The following is a 7982-nucleotide window of genomic DNA, read 5'->3' as shown; positions in this document are numbered from 1 at the left end:
GGCGGCGGCCGCGCCGGCCGGCGCGGCAAGCTAGCTAGCGCTAGCTCGCTCAGCTGCGTACCGTATTTGCGCGCGGAATACCGTACGATATACCGTATACTGCATGAGATGCGATCGAGCTGGAGCGGGTTTTACGAAAATGTTCTGTCTCTGTTTTAATGATATTGAATCTTGACTTGATCTAGTGAACTTAGGATTTAGCAGTGACTGAATTGGCCTACGTAAGGTATCATCTGAATTAGTTATTGAGTGGCGATTGGCTATGATTCCCTTCACATTTGACCAAAACATGATTCATATGCCCAATAAAATTTTATTCTATCCAGGTGTGGTCCCACATGTAGACTTTAGTGTAGGCCTAGAGTGCTGGGGGGGGGGGCGTTTCCCAACACCTGGCCTCCTAGCCCTGGGTAGCCAGGCGGCTTCGGGAGAGTAAAAATCATTTACTAACGTAAGGTTACTCTCAATGAAGCCAGGTGTTCCTATCCATTCATGTGTGTGTAGGCCGCCAAAATCTGAAACTTTCGCCCCCGGATTTCTACTTTCCTTCCACTCTAGGCGACAACGCAGTACTTACCCACTCCTAGTACCAATGAGGTCCAAACATTAACATGTATGGACCTCATAGGCGACATTACCCAAAAATATGGGTTAGACAATGCTGTTCTGATTTCCAACCCAAGACTTTGGTAAATGTACGCCTTAATACAAATTGGAGTTACGTGATATGACTTTCATTTGTTGGGGAGACATTAAAAGTATTAATTAAGTAGTTCAAATTAAAATATATTATCATTAAACTTACATTTCAGGCCCTTTTTGTTGATTTTCGGTGAGCGTTCCACACAGCTGCGACGAGTGATCAACTCCGAAGTGATACGCGAACTGGTCAGCTGATCGGTCAGGTGATCGGTAGATTATCTTTTTGTCAGACGTTCATAATTTATGTAAAGCGTATCAATCTTCAGTATCTTGATTCCAAAGTATCAGTATTGCAGATAAATGTCATTATTGATTGGAATCAGTGGCGGATCGGGGGGTGGGGGTGGGGGTGAGCATTTCTGCCCGATCCCCCTATTGAGATTTGTAGTAAATATTTTGGAATTAAATACGTTGTTCATACTAGTTATGCGACCCCTCCCTTATGATGATCACAGCATTATTTGTAATGGGGATATTTCGTTCATAATTATTCTTGTCTCTTCTTTCTCCTTTTTAGCCTTTTTTTGCTTGTTAAAACCTTTTTTCCTTTTTTTTTGGGGGGGGGCTCGCCAAATTTTACGTGGGTCAAAATTACCTTCATTTTTTTAGTGACAATCTTTTTTTCATTTGTCCAGTTCTACGCGAGACAAAATTACCTTCGATCATTATTATAGTTAAAAACTTTTTTTTATTTTTTATTTATTTATTTATTTTTTTTTGGGGGGGAGGTTGCCAAATATCACGCGAACGTTTGTCAGCTTTTACTGTTTTATTCGACTTATAATCAAATATTAAATGGGGCTTACCACAGTTTTTTTTAAAGTCAATTCATAAGAATATTCCTCCTCGGGATTTGAGCTTTCTTTCATGAAATATCAATTTTTTTCATGATTACCAAAAATACTTAAAATTTTTTATCGGTGTATGCCTATAAAGCTTTAGCTCATGCGTTGCGCCTGCCATATTTTAATGCTGATCAACTTTATGCTTTTAATGAATTCCTAAAAACAATAAATTCTCAGATCATCAATTTTGTCGCAATCGAATAATTCGATTGCGTCTCTCTATCAGTTTTGAATATTCATAAAAAATATCAGCTCGTGCTTTTTGCTCATAATATTTTGATTAGTAAATTCTTCTCTTATATAATCGAGTCGGATAGATAGATAGATAACTAGAGAGAGAGAGTTGGGGGGGGGGGTCCCTCAGCTACTTGTCCTCGCTTATTTGTTATTATTTGTTATTATGCTCATGTTGTGAGAGCTTTGTGTTTTCACATTTTTTTCTTTTTCAACCTTTTTATTGTCTCGGAGCTTCCCTCTATTTCTTTACACTATATTATAATGTAGTCCTGTTTCAATCATTGGCGGCGGAAGCCCCAAATTTTAGGAGGGGACAACCTAAAAAATTTTGACAAGCAAAAAAAAAGGCTCTCAACCCAAACATTTTAGGGGGGACGTAGGAAAATAAATTGACAAGCAAAAAAAAAAGGTCAACAACAAATTTAGGGGGGAACGTCCCCGCTTCCGCCGCCTATGGTTTCAATTCTTTTTTTGTTCTCATTTCAATGAAAACATCATTATTAAACTGACGTACATGTAGAAGACTTTATTACGAAATTTTGACATTGTTTTGTTTCATTTGTTTGGCTTTCTTTTTTTCTTCTCCTCATCTTCTTTTTCTTCTTACTTTTTCCCTTTCCTTATTTTCTCTTCAGTATTTCATTCAGGTATCCGCCAATTTATACAACACCAAGCATATAGAGGCGGATAATCAGTGAGGGAGCATGACGGTGTGCCGCTCTAAAAAAAGGAGGAATATTGGAAGAAAAAAAAAGAAGGGATGGGGAAAAAATAAAGAAAAAAAGATGATGATGGCAATGACGATGATGAAAATTATCTTGGTGATGATGATGGTTGTGGTGACGGTTGTGGTGATGATGATGGTGATGCTAATGATAGTGGTGATGATGATGATGACGAGATGTAATTTTGTTATTTTGTCTTTGAAAAAATTAAGTAGTGCAAAGTTGAATTCATTTAAAGTTTATTATGAAAATAGCAGAAAAAAATTGGTATGCGTTTGAGGAAAATCCATCCCCCACCAATCTTTTTCAAAGGTAAGATTTTTTTTTTTGCCCGGGGGGGCCACTTCCATTCACGAGTGGATACCATGCGCGACCATGGGGTCTCGAAAAGCACCCTAAACACGTAATTTCCATATTCTGAAAATGCACCCCTTAACAAGTATTGGCGTGTGAAACCCTACCCTTAACAAGTATTGGAAACAAAACGATACTCTTGGCAAATATTCCCTGAAATGAACCCCTAAACAAGTACAGGAATGTTTTATTGTTACGGGTCCTTCGGTCGTCGGCTTTACCTTATTTGGTTTAGTACGACCCCACCTTCTACACCTCGCGCAAATCGGACTCTAAACACGAAGTGTTGGAGCAAAAAGGACATCCTTTATAAAACATTTTGATTTTGTTTTATCATCCCCGCAAATTAGACCCTAAACACGACGGTTTTCCTAGCGAATTAATAGATACCCTTTTTTCGTTATTTTTGTGTTTTTGACACCCTTATCACGTTACGTAGGTAACGTGCCCTATCGTGAAAAGGACATCCTTTTTACGTTTTTTTTTGGTCGCGCATGGTATCCACTCGTCAATGTAAGTGCCCCCCGGCCCCCCGGGTTTTTTTGTGACGGCGTAGGCCTTTGCAAGCAGCTATTATTATGGTAAAAAAGTAAATGAAATGTCAAGAAATACATGATAATGATTTTATGGTACATTTTAGTAGGCCTATATCAATTCATACTTGTTATCAAAAAGAAAAAAGTGGGTCGTTACGGACCATTAAAAATGGGAAATTTGGGCATTTTATATTTAGGATAGAGCAACTGCTCGTTATAGACGTCACAATAAATCAAGCATTCTAAATTCTATCAACTCCATTTTTTGTCAAATAACACCTTCATCGATATTTTGAAATGATTTTTCTCATATTTTCATCATCTTTTTATCAGGGTGAAATTCCCCTTTAATTTACAAAACAGATTCGCAAACAATATCAAGAGTAGTGGGAGGCAAGGGTGGAAATCTAAGGTAGGGGACCAGGGGCTGGAAAACAGGCAAAAAAAAAAAAAAACAAACTAACAAAAAAAAAAGGAAGGTTTATCACCCCCAAAAGAAGGTCGTCTCGTCCAAAATACATGTTTTACTTCGATTTAAATGATGTAGGCCTATTTCTTTCCATCATATATAAAAGAACAAAAATAGTAGGGGGACATTTGATAATGTGCCCCTACTATTTTGGGTTAGGGGGAAGTGTCCCCCTGGGATTTGCGCCCATGTGGGTGGGGGGTGCTGCACCTCCTTTCGGAATCATTATGGAACAGTGTGAATAGTCGCTGTGATTTCGATCTCATACCTATAAAAAAAATAGAACAAAAGAACGCCTTGACCACAGGCCAAAATGCCTAACAATTTTTCCGCGGCATTAACAACTCTCGTAAGGGGCGCTCCATTTATAAATAGAGTTGCATGTGTAGCTGTCTATGGCAACAGAATCCATCGCAGAATTGAAGCCAGAAGCGTGGGAATTTGGCAGAAAATTCAAGAAAAGAACCGGTGAGTACCGATTTAAGAGTAATTATATATTCATTAACATTTATTGAATCATAAGAATAAAGATTTTTTACGGAAAGAAAGCTTAGTTCTAAGCTAGGGCTGCCCAAATGCGCGTGAGTGGAGTCTCAGTTTCTTAACACGGGTAAGTATTGCGGTGTCGCCTAGAGTGTACTTACCCGTGTTAAGAAACTGGGACTCCACTCACGCGCATTTGGGCCGCCCTAGCTTAGAACTAAGCTTTGTTTCACGAAAAATTGAATATTCTTATAATTCAATACATGTAACTAATTAGATTAGTACTGTTAAATCGGTACTCACCGGTTCTTTTCTTGAATTTTCTTGAAAATTCCCACGCTTCTGGTTTCAATTCTGCGATAGATTCTGTTGCCATAGACAGCTACACATGCAACTTTATTTATAAATGGAGCGCCCCTTACGAGAGTCGCTAATGCCGCGGAAAAATTGTTAGGCATTTTGGCCTGTGGTCAAGGCGTTCTTCTGTTCTATTTTTTTTATAGGTATGAGATCGAAATCACAGCGACTATTCACACTGTTCCATAATGATTCCGAAAGGAGGTGCAACACCCCCCACCCACATGGGCGCAAATCCCAGGGGGACACTTCCCCCTAACCCAAAATAGTAGGGGCACATTATCAAATGTCCCCCTACTATTTTTGTTCTTTTATATATGATGGAAAGAAATAGGCCTACATCATTTAAATCGAAGTAAAACATGTATTTTGGACGAGACGACCTTCTTTTGGGGGTGATAAACCTTCCTTTTTTTTTTTTTTTTGTTAGTTTGTTTTTGTTTTTTTTTTGCCTGTTTTCCAGCCCCTGGTCCCCTACCTTAGATTTCCACCCTTGCCTCCCACTACTCTTGATATTGTTTGCGAATCTGTTTTGTAAATTAAAGGGGAATTTCACCCTGATAAAAAGATGATGAAAATATGAGAAAAATCATTTCAAAATATCGATGAAGGTGTTATTTGACAAAAAATGGAGTTGATAGAATTTAGAATGCTTGATTTATTGTGACGTCTATAACAAGCAGTTGCTCTTTCCTAAATATAAAATGCCCAAATTTCCCATTTTTAATGGTCCGTAACGACCCACTTTTTTCTTTTTGATAACAAGTATGAATTGATATAGGCCTACTAAAATGTACCATAAAAATCATTATCATGTATTTCTTGACATTTCATTTACTTTTTTACCATAATAATAGCTGCTTGCAAAGGCCTACGCCGTCACAAAAAAACCCGGGGGGGGGGGGGCCACTTACATTGACGAGTGGATACCATGCGCGACCAAAAAAAACGTAAAAAGGATGTCCTTTTCACGATAGGGCACGTTACCTACGTAACGTGATAAGGGTGTCAAAAACACAAAAATAACGAAAAAAGGGTATCTATTAATTCGCTAGGAAAACCGTCGTGTTTAGGGTCTAATTTGCGGGGATGATAAAACAAAATCAAAATGTTTTATAAAGGATGTCCTTTTTGCTCCAACACTTCGTGTTTAGAGTCCGATTTGCGCGAGGTGTAGAAGGTGGGGTCGTACTAAACCAAATAAGGTAAAGCCGACGACCGAAGGACCCGTAACAATAAAACATTCCTGTACTTGTTTAGGGGTTCATTTCAGGGAATATTTGCCAAGAGTATCGTTTTGTTTCCAATACTTGTTAAGGGTAGGGTTTCACACGCCAATACTTGTTAAGGGGTGCATTTTCAGAATATGGAAATTACGTGTTTAGGGTGCTTTTCGAGACCCCATGGTCGCGCATGGTATCCACTCGTGAATGGAAGTGGCCCCCCCCCGGGCAAAAAAAAAATCTTACCTTTGAAAAAGATTACTGGGGGATGGATTTTCCTCGAACGCATACCAATTTTTTTTCTGCTATTTTCATAATAAACTTTAAATGAATTCAACTTTGCACTACTTAATTTTTTCAAAGACAAAATAACAAAATTACATCTCGTCATCATCATCATCACCACTATCATTAGCATCACCATCATCATCACCACAACCGTCACCACAACCATCATCATCACCAAGATAATTTTCATCATCGTCATTGCCATCATCATCTTTTTTCTTTCTTTATTTTTTCCCCATCCCTTCTTTTTTTTCTTCCAATATTCCTCCTTTTTTTTAGAGCGGCACACCGTCATGCTCCCTCACTGATTATCCGCCTCTATATGCTTGGTGTTGTATAAATTGGCGGATACCTGAATGAAATACTGAAGAGAAAATAAGGAAAGGGAAAAAGTAAGAAGAAAAAGAAGATGAGGAGAAGAAAAAAAGAAAGCCAAACAAATGAAACAAAACAATGTCAAAATTTCGTAATAAAGTCTTCTACATGTACGTCAGTTTAATAATGATGTTTTCATTGAAATGAGAACAAAAAAAGAATTGAAACCATAGGCGGCGGAAGCGGGGACGTTCCCCCCTAAATTTGTTGTTGACCTTTTTTTTTTTTTGCTTGTCAATTTATTTTCCTACGTCCCCCCTAAAATGTTTGGGTTGAGAGCCTTTTTTTTTGCTTGTCAAAATTTTTTAGGTTGTCCCCTCCTAAAATTTGGGGCTTCCGCCGCCAATGATTGAAACAATGAGGTAAAAAGGACTACATTATATAGTGTAAAGAAATAGAGGGAAGCTCCGAGACAATAAAAAGGTTGAAAAAGAAAAAAATGTGAAAACACAAAGCTCTCACAACATGAGCATAATAACAAATAATAACAAATAAGCGAGGACAAGTAGCTGAGGGACCCCCCCAACTCTCTCTCTCTAGTTATCTATCTATCCGACTCGATTATATAAGAGAAGAATTTACTAATCAAAATATTATGAGCAAAAAGCACGAGCTGATATTTTTTATGAATATTCAAAACTGATAGAGAGACGCAATCGAATTATTCGATTGCGACAAAATTGATGATCTGAGAATTTATTGTTTTTAGGAATTCATTAAAAGCATAAAGTTGATCAGCATTAAAATATGGCAGGCGCAACGCATGAGCTAAAGCTTTATAGGCATACACCGATAAAAAATTTTAAGTATTTTTGGTAATCATGAAAAAAATTGATATTTCATGAAAGAAAGCTCAAATCCCGAGGACGAATATTCTTATGAATTGACTTTAAAAAAACTGTGGTAAGCCCCATTTAATATTTGATTATGTTACGATACTGCAACAAATAACAAAGATTTTTACATATAAAGTTTAAATTTTCCTTTTTTTATTACAGGAAATAATTATACATAAATAAAACAAATAATGATCTTACATAAATCTCTTGAAGTGTCCGATGTAAAATCCCGAAGTGATGATACTATATCCAAGTAATAATCCAAATGATAAAATCCTAGTTGACCGGTGAAAATTCACAATGATGGCGATGATGAAACTGATGTTGAAGTCCGATGAATAATAAGAGTCACTGCAACGAGTTGAAATGTCCGTGAAGACGATGTTGATGATGATTAACAGTTAATTTCAGCAATCCATGGGTTGAAACGTGTTCATTGAACAGGTTGATGATGTTGATGATCTCGATGAGAACTGATAATTTCTCTCTCAAAATAACTGCAAACAGTTCATTGATGCATAAACTGCTCTGATCTGATCTGGTGAAGTG

At 37.5% G+C, this 7982-nt stretch overlaps 1 protein-coding gene across 1 annotated transcript in view; it reads left to right on the top strand.

Annotated features, from left to right (window-relative positions):
• The first annotated feature begins 96 nt into the window (after positions 1 to 96).
• Positions 97 to 7982, top strand: part of LOC121427286 — a 65018-nt gene continuing 57132 nt past the window's right edge. Inside the window, exon 1 of the mRNA XM_041623623.1 lies at positions 97 to 221. The gene's annotated coding sequence lies outside the window, so the exon portion shown is untranslated. The remainder of the gene's footprint in view (positions 222 to 7982) is intronic.

This window comes from Lytechinus variegatus, chromosome 14 (assembly GCF_018143015.1).
Source record: "Lytechinus variegatus isolate NC3 chromosome 14, Lvar_3.0, whole genome shotgun sequence".
NCBI lineage: Eukaryota > Metazoa > Echinodermata > Echinoidea > Temnopleuroida > Toxopneustidae > Lytechinus > Lytechinus variegatus.
Note: the sequence above shows the minus strand (reverse complement) of the source record. Positions and strands in the feature narration are given on the sequence as shown.